Source organism: Piliocolobus tephrosceles, chromosome 1 (genome assembly GCF_002776525.5).
Source record: "Piliocolobus tephrosceles isolate RC106 chromosome 1, ASM277652v3, whole genome shotgun sequence".
Lineage (NCBI taxonomy): Eukaryota > Metazoa > Chordata > Mammalia > Primates > Cercopithecidae > Piliocolobus > Piliocolobus tephrosceles.
Genome location: NC_045434.1, coordinates 181527335 through 181550280, shown reverse-complemented (window position 1 = coordinate 181550280; position 22946 = coordinate 181527335). Strand labels below are relative to the sequence as shown.

Sequence of the window (22946 nt, the reverse complement as noted above, 5' to 3'; positions counted from 1 at the left end):
CACATACAGTTATGTACAGTACACTTGATAATGATGATAAACAACTATGTTACTGGTTTATGTACTTACGATATGTTTTATTGTTATTTTAGAGTGTACTCCTTCTACTTAAAAGAAAAGCTAACTATAAAGTAGCCTCAGGCAGGTCCTTCAGGATGTATTGCAGAAGAAGGCACTGTTATCACAGGAAATGATAGCTGCATGTTATGGCCTCTGAAGACCTTCCAGTGCGCCAAGGTGTGGAGGTGGAAGACAGTGATATTGACGATCCTGACCCCAGGCTAATGTGTGTGTTTGTGTCTTAGTTTTTAACAAAAAAAAAAAAAATTAAAAAAATTTCAAAATAGAGAAAAGCTTATAGGATAAAGATATAAAGAACAAAAGTGGGCTGCGTGTGGTGGCTTACGCCTGTAATCACAACTTTGAGAGGCTGAGGCAGGAGGATCACTTGAGCCCAGGTGTTTGAAACTAGCCTGGGCAACATAGTGCAATATCCTTGTGTCTACCAATAATAAAAAAAATTAATCAGGCATGATGGCATGCACCTGTAGTCCTAGCTACTTGGGAAGCTGAGGTGGGAAGATCGCCTGAGTCTAGGAGGTTGAGGCTGTAGTGAACCAGGACTGTGCCACAGCACTGCAGCCTGGGTGACAGAGTGAGACCCTCCCTGTCTTTAAAAAAAAAAAAAAAAAAGCTGGTCATAGTGGCTCATGCCTGTAGTGCCAGCACTTTGGGAGGCCCAGGAGGGCGGATCACCTGAGGTGAGGAGTTCGAGACCAGCCTGGCGAACATGGTAAAACCCTGTCTACTAAAAATACAAAAATTAGCCAGGCATGTTGGCACGTGCCTATAATCCCAGCTACTTGGGAGGCTGAGACAGGAGAATCACTTGAACCCAGGAGGGAGAGGTTGCAGTGAGCCAAGATCACGCCACTGCACTCCAGCCTGGGCAACAGAGCAAGACTCTGTCTCAAAAAAATCAATAAATAAAGAGAAAGAAGGAACAGCTATACAATGTGCTTGTGTTTTAAGTGCTGTTACAAAAGAGTTTAAAAGTTTTTAAAAAGTATGTAACATTACAGTAAGCTAAGGTTAATTTATTATTAAAGAAATAAATCTTTTTTATAAATTTAGTGTAGCTTAAAAAGTCTACAGTTGTGTACAGTGGTGTCCTAGGCCTTCACATTCACTTACCACTCATTCTCTTACCCAGAGCAACCTCCAGTCCTGCAAGCTCCATTTGTGGTAAGTGTACCAGTTTTTAAAAATCTTTTGTACTGTTTTTTTTTTCTTTTTTTTTTTTTTGAGTCACAATCTCGCTCTGTTGCCCAGGCTGGAGTGTAACGGCATGAACCCGGCTTGCTGCAACCTCCGACTCCTGGATTCAAGAGATTCTAAAGCCTCAGCCTCTGAAGGAGCTGGGATTACAGGCACTTGCCACCATGCCTGGCTAATTTTTGTATTTTTTGTAGAGACGGGGTTTCACCATGTTGGCCAGGCTGGTCTTAAACTCCTGACCTCAAGTGATCCACCAGCCTTGGCCTCCCAAAGTGTTAGGATTACAGGCATGAGTCACTGTGCCTGTCCTATACTGTATTTTTATTTATTTAATTTAATTTAATTTAATTTAATTTTATTTTATTTTATTTATTTTTTTGAGACTGAGTCTTGCTCTGTCGCCCAGGCTGGAGTGCAGTGGTGCAATCTCAGCTCACGGCAAGCTCCACCTCCCAGGTTCACGCCATTCTTCTGCCTCAGCCTCCCAAGTAGCTGGGACTACAGGCGCTCACCACCGCGCCCGGCTCATTTTTTTTATTTTTAGTAGAGATGGGGTTTCACCATGTTAGCCAGGATAGTCTCGATCTCCTGACCTCGTGATCTACCCACCTCGGACTCCCAAAGTGCTGGCGTGAGCCACCACACCTGGCCTACTGTATTTTTATACCATATGTTTACTGTACCTTTTCTATGTTTAGGTACATGAATGCTTACCATTGTGTTAGAACTGCCTACAAGGTTCAGCCCATAGCGTGCCGTACAGGTTCGTAGCCTGGAAGCAATAGGTTATACCGTATAGCCTAGGTGCATGGTAGACTGTGCCATCTGGGTTTGTGTAAGTACACTCCATGATGTTTGCACAATGATAAGATCACCTGACAACATGTTTCTCAGAACATATGCACATTGTTAAGTGACTCGTGACTGTATTTCACAGAATGATTCCCCACCACTGGGTCAGCTCCCAGCGAGCACAGGCATTGAATATCTTGCTCTGCACTGTCTTTCCAAGGCATCAGAACAGTGCTTGACACACAGTAGGGGCTTAATAAGTATTTACTGAATGAATAAATTAGGCACAGAAAAACTTACTATCCTTGTGGCTCATGACTGTAATCCCAAGACTCACAGTAAGTATCCTTATCCTTACTGTCCTTATATTTGAGCAAAGACTTTTTGACAGAGAAGGAAACTGAGACCCAGAAAATGGTTGGAATTGCTGAGGTATATATGTGTGGTGTGTGTGCGGTGGAATCAGGAGTGGAAGCAACATTTGTAGCCCTTGGAGCAGAGCCTTTCACACTGACCTAAGCTGCTTTTACTGTAAACCACGCCTTTACAAACACGAGTAGACAGGACCATGGTAGACCTTGGCCCAGGTGGGTACTGACCCAGTGAAAGGCACCGGGCCCTGAGCTCTGTCTTGTGCCGCGGGGCGAGGATGCAGTCCCTTCCTCTCCCTCCCTGTGTCCAGTCCCCCTTCTGAGGACACACTGGAGGATCCACCCTAGGTGGCTTCTACCTCCCTCAAAGACCTCAGGTCCTGACTGGCGTGGACACTTGATTTGATACCCCTTGGGTTTTGCTCTTGCCGACTGCCGCATTTCCAGCACTCAGCAAGGGACTCAGACAGGCCTCAGCAAATACTGTCCAGAGATTGACTGAGACTGGAGGGCTCAGGAGAGGGTGTAGGGAGGATCTCATTCTTGAACTTTTGAATTGATTTCCTGGTCCATAGCTGACCAGGCTCCCAACACCCCCAGGCAGGTTAGCAGACTTACACTCAAACCTGGTGGCTTCTCTGATGCTGAGGTCTGGGCTGACTGGCAGGCAGAGTTTGTCTCCTCTGCCACTTTTTCTCTATGTTGCAGAGGAGGGGAGATATTTCTACCACATCCCCCAAGGCCCATGTCCTCTAAGAGACCCCAGCTGATGATCTGCACCATTGTACCTGAGGTTCAGATGAGAAGAATGAGGCTACGGGTTGGATGCAGTGGCTCATGCCTATAGTCCCAGCTACTGGAGAGGCTGGGGCAGGAGGATCACTTGAGCCCAGGATTGAACCATGATTACACCACTGCACTCCAGCCTGGCTGACAAAGTGAGATCCGGTCTCAAATAAATAATAAAAAAAATTTAAAAAGATTGAGGCTACAGCACCTGATTGTAACAAGAATAACATTAGTTAATGTTTACTGAATATAGTATACCAGACATGGCCTGGATGCTTTACAGGTACTGTCTTATTTAATCCTCATAATAAACCTGTAAATAGTTACTACTGTCATTCCCGTTACACAGAGGAGGAAACTGGAACTCAGAATGGAAAGTGACCACAGCCACACAGCTAGTGATGGAGGGCAGGCATTTGGCAGCTCTGCTAGTTGCCTCTCAGGGGGCACTTTCCTCTTCCCCTTTACCTGCATGCACTCCTGCCCCAACAATACCAGCATAAGAGAAAGGTGATGTTTGAGCAAAAAGCTAAAGGAGGTGAGGGAATTGGCCAAGCAGACATGGAGGTGAGTAGGAGAGCATGCTAGATAGAGGAAAGAGCCTTCCATATCTGCTTGGCCAATATTGCCTTTCTCTTATGTTGAGCACCCGATTTAATTGTAGTGGTTTTCAAATATGTCTGCAAATTCTCTGATACTTCTCCCTTAAATTTCCCTCTCCTTGAATGTGAGATAGACATAGTGACTCATTTCCAGCTAAGAGAATACAGCGGAAGTGATGGTGTCATTTCCAAGACTAGGTCATAAAAGATATTGTGGGTTCCTCCTTGCTCTCACACTGGAATCACTTGTCCTGGAGAAAGTTAGCTGACATGTTGTGAAGATACTCAAGCAGCCCGTGGGGAGGCCCATGTGACAAGGAACTGAGGCTTCTTGCCATCAGTCAGAGAGGAATTAAGGCCTTTTGCCAATGGCTGTATGTGTGAGCCATCTTGGAAGCAGCTCCTCCAGCCCTAGTCAAGCTTTCAGATGACTGCAGCTCCAGCCAACATCTTGTTTGCAAACTCATGAGAAACCCTGAACCAGAATGACCTAGCTAAGCTACTCCTGGATTCCTGACCCACAGAAACTGATATACTAAATGTATATTGTTTTAAACTGCTCAGTGTTGGGGTAATTTGTTACACAGCAATAGATAGTTGTCCCTTGGTATCCATGGGGGGTTGGTTTTAGACTCCCCATGGATACAAAAATCCTCATTTGCTCAAGTTCTCAATATAAAATAACATAGTGTTTGCATATAACCTGTGCGTTATCCTTTGGTATTCCTTAAATCATCCCTAGAGTACTTGTAATATTGAATACAATGTAAATGCTATGTAAGTAGCTGTTATACTCTATTGCTTAGGGAATAATGGCAAGAGGAAAAAGTCTGTACATGTTCAGTGCAGATACAATTTTTTTTTTTTTTTTTTTCTAACAGGGTCTTAAAGTACACTGGTATGAGCATGGCTCACTACAGCCTCAACCTTCCAGGCTTAAGTGATCCTCCCACCTCAGGCTTCCGAGTAGCTGGGGCTACAGGCATGCACCACCATGCTTGACTAATTCTTTTTCTTTTCTGTAGGGACGTGGCCTTGCTATGTTGCCCAGGCTGGTCTTGAACTCCTGGGCTCAAGTGATCCTCCCATCTTGGCTTCCCAAAGTTCTGGAATTACAGGCATGAGCCTCTGCACCTGGCCTAGACACAATTTAAAACAATTTTTTTTTTTCAATTTGAGATTGGTTGAATTCACAGATGCAAAACCCACAGATACTGGTCGACTGTATATTAATATAGCAACCTGTCTCTGTTCCATCCCCCAAATGAGCCTTACCTTGCTCTACTTTCTATTTTTTCTCAGCATTTATCATTGACTAACACACTAAGTAACTTTTTGTTTTGTTTTGTTTTGTTTTAGAGGCAGGGTCTCACTGTGTCAACCAGGCTGGGGTACAGTGGCACAGTGCAGCCTTGACCTCCTGGGCCCAAGCAATCTTTCAGCCTCAGTCTCCCAAAGCACTAGGATTATAGGCGTAAGCCGTTGTGCTTTGCCTCATTCCACATTTTAATACTTAGAGAACCCACAACCATATTTTATTGATTCTAAGACACAAAAATCTTTTTTCACACTTTAACTTTTCCAAAATAAAAATCTTTTAGGCCAGGCATGGTGGCTTATCCCTGCAATTCCAGTATTTTGGGAGGCCAAGGTGAGTGGATTGTTTTAGCTCAAAAGTTGGAGACCAGTCTGGGCAACATGGCAAAATACTGTCTCTACAAAAAATTAAAAAATTAGCTGGGCGTGGTGGCATCTGCCTGTAGTCCCAGCTACTTGGGAGGCTGAAGTGGGAGGATGGCTTGAGCCCAGGAGGTAGAGGTTGCAGTGAGATGAGATCGTGCCACTGCACTCTAGCCTGGACAACACAGACAGACCTTGTCTCAAAATAAATAATCTTTTAAAATTGACAACATTTCATATTAATGAGATACAGTATGAATCAGGCACTGGTCTAGGTGTCTAAATGAAATAGGCAAAGTTCCCTGCCCGCGTAGAGCTGATATTCTGATGGTGGAGAGATAAACAATTAAACATAATAAATAAGTAAATTAGGCTGGGCCCAGTGAATCACACTTGTAATTCCAGTGCTTTGAGAGGCTGAGGCGGGAGGATTGCTTGTGCCCAAGAGGTTGAGGCTACGGTGAGCCATGATAGTGCCACTGCACCCCAGATTGGGTGACAGAACAAGACTCTGTCTCAGGGAAAAAAAAAAAAAAGTAGAATGACAGATGCTGATTTTGTCTAGGGCATCAATTTGCCCAGCTAAAAATCAGACACATTCCTGGCCAATGAGGTCTGAGCAGAAAAGGCTGGGTGGGGCTTCCTGGAAAGCTCTTTGAAAACAAATGGGACTATCCAGAACAACTAAACTCACAGAAACAGAATGCAGACCGGTGGTTACCAGGTGCTGGGAGGAAGGGAGAATGGGGAGCAAGTGCTTAATGCATACAAGGGTTCCTTTAGGGGTGATAAAAAATGTTTTGAAACTTGATAGAGTTGGTGGTTGCACACACATGTTGAATGTATTAAATGCCACCGAAGTGTTCATTTTTAAATGGCTAATTTTATATTACATAGATTTCCCCTCAATTGAAGGGAAAAATAAACAGATGGTTTCAGCCAGCACTAACTTTTTGTGCTTTGCGTTTCCTCTGTCTGCCAGGGATGAGGATGTGATGCCTAGAAAGGCAGCAGCTGTTTTTTCTGCATAAGGACAGAATCATAGTAACAATAACAGCTAATACTTATAGAGTACTTAATATAGAGCCAGGTACTATTTTAAGTGCTTTGCATACATCGACTCATTTAATATTTACAACAACTCTACAAGGAAGATACTATTATTCCCATGTTTAAATGAGAAAACAGGTATGGAGAAGACAAATGATGGCCCATGCTAAGGAAGGCAGAGGGAAATCTAGTTGAAGCCTGAACCCTCCATGTGCCATGGAAACTCTGTAGCAGCCCTGGATTCCTACCTTGATCTTCTTAACTATTTGAAAAAATCACCCCCTATTTAATTAAGCCATTTTAGTTAGGTTTCTGTTAAAACACATCCTGAGATTCAAAGTCAGGTATGTCTGACATCAGTGCAAGTGTACCTAACCACTCGGCTCTCCTAGCCTGCAGATAAGTGGTCAAGTGCTTTTCAGCCTCTCTGATCCCAATAGATAGTGGCCCTCTTGAAGGTGGAGGGAGGTCTTCCTCCACTGTGAAGTCCCATCGTTGAGCACAGGTCGTAGTCCAGATGGAGCAGTGCAGTGTGGTGTTGGGATTAGCAGTTAGGACCCAGAGAAGGGGCTCAGAGTGCAGTGAGGAAGACATTCACTGGTGTAAAGCAGACATCAAAGATAAAGCGAGCCCAGAGGCGGGGGAACTTCACGATGGTCAGGATCTGGACAGATGAAGAATGCAGGAAATGGGCTCTCCAAACAAACAGCACAACTTTTGAGGGAAGGCACCACGGTGTGAATGTACAGAGTGACGTTCAGGAAGTACCAGTAGTTGGGTGAGGCAGGAAAAATGGGTGTTGAGAGAGGGAGAGATCAGTCGTGAAGGGTGAAGACCTTTGAAAATCAGGACTCAAAACATTGAAAATCATCTGTGCAGAGCTTTCTGTGTCATCTCACTGCAACCCAGGGAGAAATGGCAGGAGGTGTTTCCCCCATTTTACAGAAAGGAACTGACGTTCAGAGAGGTTTGGTTTGGCTATTGTTGCCTCGCTAGCAAGTGACAAGAGTGGGACTTGAACTGGGGTCTTTTAACCTCATGCCCTACACTTTCCTGCTCAGGCAAGTGATTGTCAGCTTGCCTGTGTGGGTCGGGAGAGACAATGGAAGCATTCCGAGCCGGAAAGGGATGCTCCTTCTATCGGAACTTTCTCTTTTGCCAGTGGAAAGTATGGAATGGATTTGAGGTGACTTGCTGGGGCATGGCAGTGAATTCATTCATTCATTCATTCATTCATTCATTCATTCATTCATTCTTTCCTTCAAAAGAACAGTTGCTGAGCTCCTACTGTGCGCCAGGCACTCTCTGATATCATGAAGCTTACAATTTAGTGACAAGGCAGTCAAGAACCGAGTGGAAAAAAACCCAAACAATTACAAACCGTCAAGAGCTGGGAAGGAAACAAGCAAGGTGATGTGAACTTATGTTAGAAAGAAGGGTCAGGGAAGGCCTCCGAGAGCGGTGACAATAGGTTGAACTCTGACGGGGAGGAGGAGCCAACTCTGCCAAGAAGAGAAGGAAGATGTTTGGGGCAAAGAAGGCAGTGTGTGCAAGTGCCCAGATAGGAAAACCTGTTAGGTTTGAAGAACTGAATGAAAGCCCTGAGGCTGGAGGGTGGTGAGCTGAGCATCGACCATCAGGCAGGTAGGCAAGGGTCAGATCACTGGGACACCAAATCAAGAGTTTGGGTTGTGTCTCAAGTGGGATGGTAAGCCACTGGAGTCAGGAGGTCACCCTGCATGGCCTATCAGGACCAAAACCCTGTGACCTTGTGGAAGAGGGAGATTAGGGAAGTCAGGAGGGGCTCAACCAGCTGTAGTGGAGTCACATGTAAAGGAGGCAAGGGCATAAAGTTCTAAAATCAGCAGGTAAGGCAAAGTCATATGCGGTCCTTAAGAATTCAGTAAGGAGGCTGGGCGCAGTGGCTCATGCCTATAATCCCAGCACTTTAGGAGGCTGAGGTGGGTGGCTCACTTGAGGTCAGGAGTTCAAGACCAGCCTGGCCAACATGGAGAAACCCCATTTCTACTAAAAATAAAAATAGAAAAATTAGCCAGGTGTAGTGGCATGCTACTTGGGAGTCCCAGCTACTTGGGAGGCTGAGGCAGGAGAATTGCTTGAACCCAGGAGGCAGAGGCTGCAGTGAGCCCAGATCATGCCACTGGGTGACAGAGCAAGAGTCTGTCTCAAAAAAACCAAAAAATTCAGTAAGAAGCATATTATATTTTTGTGAGTTCAATCCTTATAGTAATAGGCATGTTTTTACATATGCTACAAAGTAATATGCAGTATATGAAAAAGCATATATGCAGTATATGGAAAAAGCATATATTTACACTATATACAAAATGTATAATATAATATTGCTTTCCTTTTTTTTTTGAGACAGGGTCTTACTCTGTCACCCAGGCTGGAGTAATGACACAATCATATGCCAAGTGGAAAAATCATATGCCAATGGCACACGTTGCAGTCTTGAACTTCCGGGCTTAAGCCATCCTCCTGCCTCAGCCTCTGGAGTACCTGGGACTATAGGCATGCACCATCCATCACACCCAGGCTTTTTCCCCCCCTCTCCCTCCCTCCCTCCCTTCTTTCTTTCTTTCTTTCTTTCTTTCTTTCTTTCTTTCTTTCTTTCTTTCTTTTTCTTTCTTTCCTTCTCTCTCTCTCTCTTTCTTTCTTCTTATCCTTTCTTTTTCTTTTTCTTTTTTTTGTAGTAGAGATGAGGTCTTGCTATGTTGTCCAGGCTGATCTCAAATTCCCGAGCTCAAGCAACTTTCCTGCCTTGGCCCCCTAATATTGCATTTAAATACATAAAAGAGAGAAAAGTGAGTCGGCTTGTGCCTGTAAAGTTGTTTGTGTGAATTACAATGTAAGTACACCGAGACTCCCCAGAATGGATGCTGTTGCTGCCCTGTCCAGATCCCCTTTTCCAGCTGTCATGATGTAGACTACTAACAATCACAGCTGCCCCCTTCTCTTGAGAATTGTCCTCAGCCAAATAGAAGTTTCCCATCTCTCCCACCCTAGTCCTTGCCAGTCCTGGGGACAGACTAGTGAGGGGTATAAAAGGCTGATCCCCTTGCCTCAGTGTGAGACTGACTCTGTGGAGTAATTGGCTGGGACCAATTCATCTTTCCTCCTTCCTTTCTCTCTCTCTTTTAAAAATTATTATTATTATTATTATTATTATTATCATTATTTTTAGATACAGGATCTCACTATATTGACCAGGCTGGTTTTGAACTCCTGACCTCAAGCAATCTTCATGCTTCAACCTCCCAAAGTGCTGGGATTACAGGCATGAGCCACTGCATCTGGCCAGATGATGAACTTGACCTCTGATTGCCACATAACTGGAACTCAGAGACCTTCTTGCACATCTGTGGAAAGGGGAGTTTGCTCTGAACTGCATTTCCTCACCAGCATCACCCAATCCTTAAGAGTCAGGCTGATAAACGAGTCAATGCTGAGCCCAAACCAGGCAGGATTAATCATTTCCTCCTCCACGCTGCTGCTGCTGCTGCATCCTGTGTCTGAGTCATTTCCTCATCCTTAATAGCTAACATGATGCCCAGTACAAAATAGGTATGGGGGAACCTTTACTGAATGAATGTCATTGAATCTGACACCGTTGGATGTTGGATCCACTCAGTCCACTTGGCCACACTTTAAGCAGCATGAAGGTAGAGCCAAGTTTTTTTGTTTTAGGTTTTTTTTTTTTTTTTCGAGACACTATGCAAATAGGTAGAGCTAAGTTTTACTCTTTGGTGTGGGAAGAGCAGGATGGTGCAGTGCAAGAGCATGAGCTCTGCAGACACTCAGGAGTCCTGTGCTTGAATTCCAACTCCGTGCCTCTGGGTCCTGAAATTTTAGGCAAATTATTTCTCTTGGAACCTCAGTTTCCTCATCTGTAAAATGGGGGTGATATTAACCAGAGTTATGTGACCAGGCAATTAGGAGGATTAAATGAGATAATGCAACTAAAATTTCCATCATTGACCTAACACAAAGTAGGAGCTTGGTAAATATTAATTTTCTCTACTCTGGTATCCCCATAGGACCTAGAACATGGGGTAAATGCTAGGTCACCTTCAGGCCACCCCGGACCATCCAGCTGTAGCTAAGCCATCAGCTGACTACAACTGCATGAATGAGCCCAGGAGATAAGAGCAGAAGAATCACCCAACTGAGCCCCGCCAAACTGCAGCATATAGTATCATGAGCTAATAAACAATTCCTGCTTTAAGCCCTAAGCCCTAACAATTTGAAGTTCTTGTTATACAGCAAACACTGTTGCAAACAATGACGTTTTAAGAAGAGCTGGGATCGAGCTGGTATTTAGGAGCAACTGAAACCAGGACTCTCTTGTTCTGTCTCATGTCTTTCCTTTTTTCTGCACATTAGCTTCCTTCTCTTTCATAGCACATTGATTTTCTTCATGGTGCAGAGAAAAAGGTTGAGTTTTATAGCTTGCATCTTCAAGATAATGGTGAAAAACTGATTCCATTTTCTGCATCTCAGGTCTAAAATTCACTGGGAAAAGACTCATTGGCCCAGCTAAGGTCAAGCCTCCCCTTGGACCAATCAACTGTAATGGAGTGGGGAGGGCACTCCATCACAACACACATGCTAGATGACATATGAGCAAAACTATATCCCAAGCACTGTTTTAAAGCTTAACGTGTTAACTGACTTCATCCTCATAATACAACAATCCCATCAGAGCTATTATTTTCTCTGTTTTGAAGTGAGGAAACTGAAAACAAGCCACAGAGAGGTGAAGTAACTTGCCCAAGACTACACAGCTAAAAAGAGGTGCAACCAGGACTTACACCACAGCTATCTAACTCCAGAATCCACCCACTTAATGACCACAATGGTCTGCCTCTCATACTGAGTTCCTGGCGAGGTTCCAGTAGAGTGAGGGGTGGGCAGGATAGAGGCACTCCAAGGAAATATCTGGAATGCTAACCCAGAGAAGGAAAGCCCCTGGGGGCCCTTGATCTCACTGTCTTCAGGCCTCTAAATGACTCTCACTAGGCAATGGTAGTGGAAGGTTCTGGGTCACCTCAGAAAACAAATCTGGGATCAGTGGGTGGACACCACTGGAAAGTGGGTTTCAGTTCAATGGTAGGAATTTCTTCAGAGTTAGGGATGTTAGTGCTCAAAGTCACACAACAAGCAACGGCTGAACTGGGGTTTAAACTTATGCCTGACTGAGTGCTAAGGCTTTGCCATTAACCACTGTGCCCTATCTTCATTTTCTTCTCAAAATGAGGAAAGGAATATTGGTGGAGGCTGGCACGGTGGCTCAAGCCTGTAATCCCAGCACTTTGGGAGGCCGAGACGGGCGGATCACGAGGTCAGGAGATCAAGACCATCCTGGCTAACACGGTGAAACCCCATCTCTACTAAAAAATACAAAAAGCTAGCCGGGCGAGGTGGCGGGCATCTGTAGTCCCAGCTACTCGGGAGGCTGAGGCAGGAGAATGGCGTAAACCCGGGAGGCGGAGCTTGCAGTGAGCTGAGATCCGGCCACTGCACTCCAGCCCGGGCGCCAGAGCGAGACTCCGTCTCAAAAAAAAAGAATATTGGTGGAGGTGGGGCAGGGAGACACAGTGCCTGCATCTACCCACATTTCATTAAAAGCCTGCTCTTTCCCAGCAGATGGAGGCTACTGTGTGATCATCTCCAGTTACTCTGTGGGTTGGCCCCACCCCCTTGGCTGGTGTGTAAATTCCCTGGGGGTAGAGTCATGTGCCCTCTTAAATGCCCAGCCTTGTACTGTCCTGGCTGGGGCTTATGGGATGGGGGAGCTGGGAGGACGCTTCCTGTAGTTCCTCAGGGGCCTCCCAGTAAGGCTTAGACTTTGGAGACAGGGTTGGGCCAGGCAGGAAGGGGCAGCTGGGGGTTTCCTCTGGGTGCGACAGCTTGGCTCTTGCTGGGCTGGAAGCCAAGCCTGGGAAGGAATTTCCCAGTCCTGTCTGAAATCTGTTTTCTCTTTTTATTTTTTTTCTAGAGACAGAGTCTCTCTCTGTCACTCAGGCTGGAGTGCAGTGATATGGTCATAGCTCACCGTAACCTTGAAATTTTGGGCTCAAGTGATCCTCTCTCCTTAGTCTCAAGAGTGGCTGGGACTACAAGAGAGTGACCCCATGCCCTGCTAATTATTATTTTTATTTTTATATTTTTTTGTAGCAGTGAGGGTCTCACTTTGTTGCCCAGGCTGGACTCAGACTCCTGGCCTCAAGAGATCCCTCCACCATAGCCTCCCAAAGTCCTGGGATTAGAGACAGACCTGAGCCACTGTGCCTGGCCTGAATTCTCTTTTCTTTGTGGAGGGAGGGAGAATAGCATGAGAAGATGGGTCCTGTTCCTCACCTCCCCAGCAACTAGCCTTAAGGCAGAAGAGGAGAATTGGGGTAGTCTTTATTTGGGAGGAGGAAACAGCACTTTCTTATAAGGTATCAGGGTTTGGTGCTTCTCTCCTAGGAAGGGAATAATACTCTCACACCCCCAAAGCTAATAGGAGCCCAGGGAAGTCTTGGCTTAGTTGGGTGACCATGCTGTGAAATAGAAATATAAATGTGGGCCAGGTGCAGTGGCTCACACTTATAATTCTAGTACTTTCCGATGCTGAGGCAGGCAAATCTTAAGCCCAGGAGTTTGAAAGCAACCTGGACACTATGGCGAAACCCTATCTCTACTAAAAAAACAAACAAAACAAAACAAAAATTAGTTGGGTGTGGTGGTACATGCCGGTAATCCCAGCTACTCATATCACTGAGGGATGAGAATCGTTTGAACCTGGGAGGCGGAGGTTGCAGTGCGTCAAAATGACACCATTGCACTCCAACCTGGACTCTGTCTCAAAAAAAAAAAAAAGAAGAAGAAGAAGAAAGAAGTATAAATGTGAGTCACATATGAAATTGGAAATGTTCTAGTAGCCATGCTTAAGAAAGTAAAGAGAAACAAGTGAAATAATTTTAATAACAAATTTTATTTAACCCAGTATGTCCAAAACAATATCATTGCAACCTGTAATTAATATACAAATGATTAATGAGACATTTCACAGTTTTTGTACTAGATCTTTGAAATTCAATGTGTATTTTTTACTTACATCACTTTTTTTTTTTTTTTTTTTTTTTTTTTTAGATGGAGTTTCGCTCTTGTTGCCCTGGCTGGAGTGCAGTGGTGTGATCTTGGCTCACTGCAACCTCTGCCTCCTGAGTTCAAGCGATTCTCCTGCCTCAGCCTCCCAAGTAGTGGGATTACAGGCATGTGCCACCATGCCTGGCTAATTTTGTATTTTTTAGTAGAGATGGGGTTTCACCATGTTGGCCAGGCTGGTCTTGAACTGACCTCAGGTGATCTGTCTGCCTCGGCCTCCCAAAGTTCTGGAATTATAGGTGTGAGCCACTGCACCCGGCCTTACACCACAATTTTTATTAGCCACATACCAACAGCTCAATAGCCGCATGTGACTCATTGGACAGAACCATTTCAGACCACAGATTCTGGAAATGAAGATGCAGAAATCTCAGCATTTCTGCATCCTAAGATTGCCTTTGGAAGGACTCTCAGGTCATCTGGTCAAGCCCCTCATACACAAGGAAATGACTTTCCTCGAGGAGACCCACTGCTCCTAGCAAAGTTGATGTCCTCACGTGTGCATCCCAGTCTGGGAAACTCCCCCATTCCAGCAGCCTCCTGCCAGTGGAGATGGGTTGCTGACAGCCAGCCTCAGGGTGTAAAACAGGGGCAAGGGGTTTTACACCTTCCTTTTACACAGGAAGACACTGGAAGGACGTAGAATGGACCCTACCCTGGCGACTTCCTCTCCTCTGTCACCTTCTCCCTTTCTGGAGGGAATGTCACAGCCTGGGCACAGAGCGGGCAGGAATTCTTTTGTTAACTTCCCAAACTGCAACGTAGACTCAGGCCCACCCCTTCCCTTCTGATTCTCCTCTCTCCATACTCATGGCTGCCAACAATGAGCTAGACCCTGCAAGCTACAAAGATAAGAGGCAGAGGCCCTGGGAAGGAGAAACTTTGCTGAGACTTCATGGGGGAAGAAATAGTTAATTTTGCCTGGGGACCCAGGGCAGGCCTCCATGGGGGAGGAGATGTCTGAACAGAAGGAGCAGTGGGGTGGGGAGGCTGGAGGTGGGGGATGTTAGTGATGATGAGGGACAGCAGCTGAAGGGAAAGGGAATCCAGGAAGAGGGTGACAGTCCAAGAAAGGGGCAGTATGAGGGAGCTGGTCTCCTATTTTTCCCAGGGGCCATAGCCACTGCTGCTCTTTCTCCTCCCAGAAGTTGCCTTGACTTCCCCTATGAGAAAGGGAAAGGAGATTCCTTTTTTTTTTTTTTTTTTTTTTTTTTTTAACAGAGACAAGGTCTCCCTTTGTTGTACAGGCTGGTGTCGAACACCTGGCTTCAAGAGATCCTCCTGCCTCTGTCTCCCAAAGTGCTGGGACTATAGGCTTGAGCCACTGTGCCCGGCCAGAAAGTCTGTTTAAAAAAAAATCTGTCTGCTTCACCTGAGTTCCTAAAAAGACAAGCACATGGTAGGCAGCCAAGGGAGGCTTGTTAGTGAATAGAGAAGGCAGAGAGCAGGCGAAGGGGCTATCAGGCTGAGACCAGGCCAGTTGGGGCACCGAGTACAAGACGGTGGAGGGGCAGGAAGGGGACTGGTGTGTCCTGAGCATCTGGTTTGTCTCCTCATCTTCAGGATCTCATTCACGCCCCCAAGAGTGAGACGTAGGTGGTACTGCTCGCATTCTACAGAGGAGGAAAATGAGGCTCAGAGAGGTTCAGTGACCATTTGGGGTTATGGCTCGTTCTGTCTGATTTCAAAAGCCCATCTTTCTAGTTGCTTTCTGACATGGCCTCACCTGGTTATTGCCAAAAACTCAGCAGTGACCAAGTTCTTGGTAGGCACCCATGCCTTTGAATTCCTGGTGAAGTGGAGGGTTCCTGGAAAGGCCTTCTGAAACAGAAGGTCACTACAGGCTTGGTGATCACCCAGTGCCATTCCTCTCCACCCCCAGGTAAGGATGGGAGGCAGTTCTGAGAGGTAAAGTGGCTTGCTCACATGGGCAGTGGGTGACTGGAGGTGGGACTGACCACCCTGCCCCTGGGCACTGACTCATGGCAGCTGCTGTGGGAAAGCCACTTCCAGCCTTGGCTTTCCCAGCCAGGCAATGGGTAGGATTGCTTTGCCGAATCTGCCTGGGCCTGAAGCCAGGGAACTGGGAAAAAGCTGAGCACAGCACATTGCCAGGGTACCTCACCCTCTCCCTGCTCCCAGTGCCAACAGCTTGCATGGGGCATCCCTCCTTGTGGGCAAGAGGCTTTCCAGTTGCCAGAGGGACCAGGCCAGGCCCAGGCCGTGATGCTCCTCAAATCCCCAGTACCCAGCACAAATCCCCAGTACCCAGTACACACCCACCATGCTGGTATGCTGAGGACTGTCTCAGTTTCAGCACATCCTGCGTCCTAGGAACTTCGCAGTCCTCGGCAAACCTGGATGGTTGGTCTCCCTAGCCCTGCACCAAATTCATAGTTGGCACTCAAGAAATGTTCTAAGTAGGACAGTTATGGTAGCTCATGCCTGTAATCCCAGCACTTTGGGAGGCCGAGGTGGGAGGATTGTTTGAGCCCAGGAGTTTGAGATCAGCCTGGGCAACATAGGGAGACCCCATCTCTACAAAAAATAAAAAGATAAGCCGGGTATGGTAGCGCATGGCTATAGTTCCAGCTATTCAGGAGACTGAGCCAGAAGGATCATTTGAACCCAAGAGGTCGAGGCTGCAGTAAGCTGTGATTGCGCCACTGCACTCCAGCCTGGGCAACAGATTGACTCTGTCTAAAAAAAAAAAAAAAGAAAGGAAAAGAAATGTTCCCAGTAAATGAAGGAAATTAGCAAACTAAAGAACAACAAATGGGCCACAGTGCTGTGAGGGAAACAGAACAAGGACTGCTGACCTCATTTTGTAGCTGAGGAATGGAGGCCTGGAGAGTTTAAAAGTTCAGGCTACCCATCTCTATCTCATGCCTTTTCTCTGCACCAGATCTCAAAACCAGATCTCAGGGAACACCCTGAGAATTTTGAGCTGGTCCCTGGGGAGAGAAGCAGCTGGGCCAAAGAGAAGGCATTCAGTGGCTCGGTGCCTAAGCTTAGACTAGAAGGGACACCGAGAGATGGGGAGGAGACGGGGCTGCTCTATTTTTTTTTTTTTTTTTTTTTTTGAGACAGAGTCTCGCTCTGTCACCCAGGCTGGAGTGCAGTGGCGCGATCTCAGCTCACTGCAGCCTCTGCCTCCTGGGTTCACGCCATTCTCCCGCCTCAACTCCCAAGTAGCTGGGACTATAGGAGCCTGCCACAACACCCGCCTACTTTTTTTGTATTTTTAGTAGAGATGGGGTTTCACCGTGTTAACCAGGATGGTCTCAATCTCCTGACCTCGTGATCTGCCCATCTCAGCTTCCCAAAGTGCTGGGATTACAGGTGTGAGCCAAAGCACCCGACAGTGGGGCTGCTGTATTTCAACTGCATAGCGAAGAGCCTTGGTGGCCCTGCTTGCCTTGGTGGGTGCAAACCTGACTTCAGCCACTGCTAACTGTGTGGCCTTGAGCAAGTGACATATTCTCTCAGCTTTAGTTTCCTCATCTGTAAAATGGGAATACCATAAAGATGCCCAGCTTTTGAGGTTTTTGCAAGTATTAAATGAGATAATGCATAGAAAGTAATTAGCATAGTGCCTGGCACAGTATAAATGCTCCAGAAATATCAACTGTTTTTCTTTTATATATATATATATATAATATATATGTATATTTCTTTTTTATTAATGTATTTTAAATTTTATTTATTTATGGTTATTATTTTGAGACAGGGTCTCCCTCTGTCACCCAGGCTGGAGTGCAGTGGTGCAGTCTTGGCTCCTGGGCTCAAGCAATCTTCCTGCCTCAGCCTCCCAAAGTGCTGGGATTACAGGCATGAGCCACTGTGCTTGGCCTTTTTAATTTTTAAAAATTTTTTTTTAAATTTTTTTAAGGTTTGTTGGCTGTCAGTTTATTCAAGGCAAAAGATTCCTTTTCAATTTTGCTGAGGTGGCTGACCACGTCCACGACCAAATCCGCCTCTAAACTGGAATTTGGTTGCTGACCCAGCCCCAGCCTCGGCTTTCTTGTCGGCACCAGGTGACACAGCGCTCCGTCTGTAGGCATCTCTGCCAGCTTCCCCTCTTGTGAGTCTCGCAGGTCGCTCACCCTCCAGACCTTTAGGCCGAGGCCTGCCAGTCTCTGGACGGCTACGGTGTAGGCTGGCAGGCACAGTCTTCGGGGGCAGATGAAGGTAATCATGGAGATACTGGATACCTTCGTTGGTAAGGTACCAGTAGAAACGTCTCCAGGCAAACTGTTCCTTCACGTAGCCTCGGGACTTGAGAGACTGCATGGCCTTCGTGACATGAAGCTTCCGCACATTCTTATCTGCCAGCTCCGGGTGCTTAAGCATGTGGACATCCTTCTTGGCCACCACGACTCCCTCCTTAAAAAGGAGTTCGTAAATGGCAATCCGGTTCTTCTTAGGCATCAACATCTCGGCGGCTCTAATTTTTTTATAGTCAAATGCAAGTGTTCTTTTCCTTTTTTTATGTGTTTTCTTTTTTATAGTAATTATTTTTCTTATTTGGTGCAACAGACATTAACTGCATACTCACTTTGTGGTGTAGTGGGAGCTGCTTCAGAGGACAAAAGTCTGACACTCCTGTTATTTGACACTCCTGTTATTTGGCGATTCAGTCTCCACCTCTGTAAAACGGGGTTGTACCTAATTCAGGGCTGCTGTGAGAAGTGTGAGCTAGTGAGTATTTGGAGAGAACAAGTACTTAATAAATGAGCCATCTCTTTCCTCCCCACGCCCATCTTAACCTTTAGAGCGATCCTGTGACGTTCATATTATTATTATTTTTATGTATGTATGTATGTATGTATGTATTTTTTGAGATAGAGTCTTGCACTGTCGCCCGGGCTGGAGTGCAATGGCATGATCTCGGCTCACTGCAACCTCCACCTCATGGGTTCAAGCGATTCTCCTGCCTCAGCCTCCTGAGTATCTGGGATTACAGGCACCCGCCACCACGCCCAGCTAAATTTTTGCATTTTTAGTAGAGGCGGGGTTTCACTATGTTGGCCGGGCTGGTCTCGAACTCTTGACCTCGTGATCCGCCCGCCTCGGCCTCGCAAAGTGCTGGGATTACAGGCATGAGCCACCGCAACTGGCCTACATAGTATTATTATTCCCAACTTACAGAAAAGGAAACAGTCACTAGCGGATACTTAGAAAACGTTTGTGTCGTGAATAAATGAACGAGTGACTGAGTGAGTGGGTGCGTGGACGAAAGAATGGATGAATAAATGAGCGGGTGTGCGTGGACCCTGCGGGCTGGGCGCCCGGAGTCTCCCTCCTTCGCACCCCGGGCGCGTGGGAACCTCCTCCCGCGCTTGGCCACTCGCTGCTCCTGGCAGTAGGGGCTGCGGGCCCCGCCGCTGTCCCCACCCCGGTATGGGGATGCGGAGTTGATGGGCGCGGGGCGCTGGGAGGGGGCAGATGAAAGGGGCAGATGAAAGGGGCCAGAGCGCGCCGAGCGCAGCCGGGTCATTAGCCGCGGGTGTGAGCGGCGGGGCGGGCTTATCGCCCATCGCGGCCTGGCGGGCGGGCGGGTCCCCGACGCGGCTGCCGCCGCCGCCCGGGGCAGAGGGCATGGCGGTTCCCACGCTCGGGCCCTGGGTCGGGGGCGTTCTCGGGACGGCGTGGCCGCGCTCGCCACCACAGCGGAGGCCGGGCTGTAATTAGGATAATTGCGCTGCTCCCCGCCTGGGGCAGCTCAGGACCCTGGCTGCACCGCGCTGGCCCGGGACGGGCGGGGACAGGGGGTGGCGGGGCCCGAGCGCTACAGGCCCTGGCGCAGTCCGTTCCTCTAGACAGGTGAGTCAGCACACCTGGGAGGCCCCAGCCAGGAAGGGGCTTTGTGGGGAAATGAGTGAAGCGGAGAGAACTAGCCTGGACGGAGCACCTAATGTATGCCGGTGGTGTGGATTAAACTGTTGCATTGCGGCTCAACATCGGGGCATTGCGGGAGTAGGTGAGAATATCTGTCCTGCCCGGTGGTGCCTGACCCAGAGGAGATGTGCAAGACGAATAGCATCTTCATCTGCATAGTAGGTGGGCATCAGGAGGCCCAGAGGTTAAGTCTCAAGACTACTCAGCCAGGAGATGGCATGCTTCAGAAAGGAGGACAACGAAGACCTGCCGGGAGTGGTGGCCCACAACTGTAATCCTAGCTCTTTGGGAGGCCTAGGCGGGAGAATTGTTTGAGTTCAGGAGTTTGAGACCAGCCTGGGCAACATAGCAAGGCCCAGATCTCCCCCACCACGCCATCTCTACAAAAAATACAAAACAGGCCTGGCGCGGTGGCTCACGCGTGTAATCCCAGAACTTTGGGAGGCCAAGGCGGGCGGATCACCTGAAGTCAGGAGTTCAAGACCAACCTGGCCAACATGGTGAAACTCCATCTGTACTAAAATACAAAAAAATTAGCTGGGCGTGGTGGCGGGCACCTATACTCCCAGCTACTTGGGAGGCTGAGGCAGGAGAATCGCTTGAACCCAAGAGGTGGAGGTTGCAGTGAGCTGAGATTGCGCCATTACACTCCAGCCTGGGCAGTAAGAGCAAAACTCCATCTCAAAACAAACAAACAAAAACATTACCCTGGTGGTGGTGTGCGCAGGTAGTCCCAGCTACTCAGAAGGCTGAGGCAGGTGAATTGCCTGAACCCAGGAAGCGGAGGTTGCAGTGAGCCGAGATTGTGTCACTGCACTCCAGCCTGGGTGATGGAGTGAGACCCTGTCTCAAAAATAAAAAGAAAAGAAAAAAGAAAGAAAATGAAAACCTATGCCCACATCGAGCATTGGCTTTGCTCCCTCAAGTACCTCATTTTTACTGCACCTTGGATCCCAACCATAAAGCCCATTGCTGATCCTTAGGTTCTTGGCAGGCCTAATCATAACCCTAGATCTTTATCACTGATACAAGCCACATGAAATCCTTCTGGAAAAGGCAGGTTAAAAAGAAATGATCCGTTTTCAAGATCTAATCTCTAATCCTAAACCCAACCTAAACCTTAACCCTACTCCTCCATACCTAACTCCCAAATTAATCTTGACCTTGACCCCTGCCCATGTCTCCAACCTTCTCCCTGCAGTGATCATCTACCACTCCTCCCACCTCCCCAGGTGCCCTCCTTTCAGTGGTGGTTTCAAGTCTCCGGGTCTTTGCACATGCTGCAGCCACATGTCAGGATATCCTTTTCCAAGGTCATCTGGTAAATTCCTCTCACCCTTCAAGGTCCTCCACTAGCTCTTGGTGTTCCTTTCCCGGCCCTGTGCCGCCTTGTTCTCTGACCAGGCTCTCCTCAGATTCAGCTCTTAGGAGGTAGGGTCTTAATCTGCTGTGAGTAAAAATTGGAAGTAGAACAAATGATTGATTGTAAACGAGTGAGTGAGAGAACGAATAAGCGAATGATTTACTGAATAAACAAGTGAATACTGGCCAGGTGCAGTGGCTCATGTGTATAATCCCAGCATTTTAGGAGGCTGAGGCAGGAGGATCACTTGAGCCCAGGAGGTTGAGACCAGCCTGGGCAACATAGGGAGACTGGGTCTCTACAATTTTTTATTTTAAATGAACAAGTGAATGCCTATTCTGAATCTAAATCCTTAACCCTCTCCCTGGATCCATTCCCAAGAAGGGAAAAACTAGAAGGTCAAGAGAACCCCCAGCCACCAGTTGCCCTGAGATTGTTCTGTGTGTGTGTGTGCGTGGGTGTGTGTGTTTTCCTGTGTGCGTGCCTGTGCATGCACATGCGCTTGAGCCAAGAACTCTGAACCAGACAAGCCTGGAGTCCACTCCTGGCCACAGAGTTCACCAGCTGAGTGACCTGAGTAAGTGCCTGCACCTCTCTGGGTCTTCATGAACTCAAACATGCTAACAATAAAAAACCCATCATGGAGAATCAGCTCTTCTTCCTTTGTTCATTTACCCTCCTCCAGCCCCTTGCCTGTGTCAGGCTCAGTGTTTGGTGCTGCAGGAACAGGAGTGGAAGGAACACTAGTAAGGGTAGGAGGCAGGTCTGCAGGGAAGAGCGAACAGTCTCTGGGTGGAGAGGGAGGCTTCTTAGAGGATGTGAGAATCACTTGGGTTTGCTGCTGGACAAGTCAAGGCATAGGTGGCCACGTGTTCAATGATGACAAACTGTGAACAAAGGGTTCCCTATTACTGCTGGAGAATGAGGTGGGAGGTAGGGGGTGGTGGCAGAAATTGGGGCTGGTGAGGGTGACAGTGACTCCATCAGGGAAGGCTTTAGGGACAGTCTGTGAAGTCCATGAAGTCTGCACACTTTATTCTGTAAGCAATAAGGAGCCATTGCAGGTTTGGGCAGGGAGGGATGGTCAGGTCTATGCTGTAGAAAGCTCACTCTGACCAGCAGGGTGGAGGGCAGCATGGAGGTGGCCGTGGTGAGAGGCCGGTGGGGGAGTGCAAGGAACATAAAGTGATCTTGGTGATAGCCGACCTTTATTGAATGCCTACTGTGTGCCAGGTACTTAACTCGTCTAATTCCTACAACACCCAGATGAAGTAGATTTTCTCATGAGCTCCTTCTAGAAATGTCATCAATACACTAAAGTCTCCAACATTTCTATCTCCAGCCTGAACCTCCCTTCTGAACTCCAGACCTCTGTGTGCAATAGCCAGTTGGCTTTTCTACTGAATGTCTAATCGAATCTTAACCTTCACAAGTCCAAAAACGATCTCCCCAAACCTGCTTCTCTCGGTCTTCCCCATCTCAGTCAATAGCAGTTTCACTCTTCCAGTTGCTCAGGCTAAAAACGTTGGAGTCATCCCTGTCCACCCTCCACTTCTTACTTCCCACATCTGATCTATCTGCAGATCTCGTCAGTTCTAACTTCAATACATACCCTCCGTTCTGCTCACCCCTCTCCTCCAGACTGCTGCCAGGTGGGCCAAGCCCCCACCATTTCCTACCTGGATTACTGCAGCAGCCGCATTACTGATGGGCTCCCTGCCTCTGCCCCTTCAACCTATTCTTCATGCAGCAGCTAGTGTGACCTTAACATAAAAAGCTAGATCAGGTTCCTCCTCTGCTCAAATCTGTTCCCAGCTCTCTAGAGTCAAAGTCCTGAGAATAGCAGAGAGATCCCAACATGATCCAGTCCCTGTCTCCCCAGCCCCTTATCAGACCTCTTCCTACAAGTTTCCCCGCAACTCTACCCCAGCCACACTGACCCCC

The 22946-nt window shown here is 47.3% G+C and overlaps 1 pseudogene; it reads right to left on the bottom strand.

The window, feature by feature from the left end:
• Positions 1–17671: 17671 nt before the first annotated feature.
• On the bottom strand, positions 17672–18175 carry LOC111548659 (annotated as a pseudogene).
• Positions 18176–22946: the final 4771 nt, after the last annotated feature.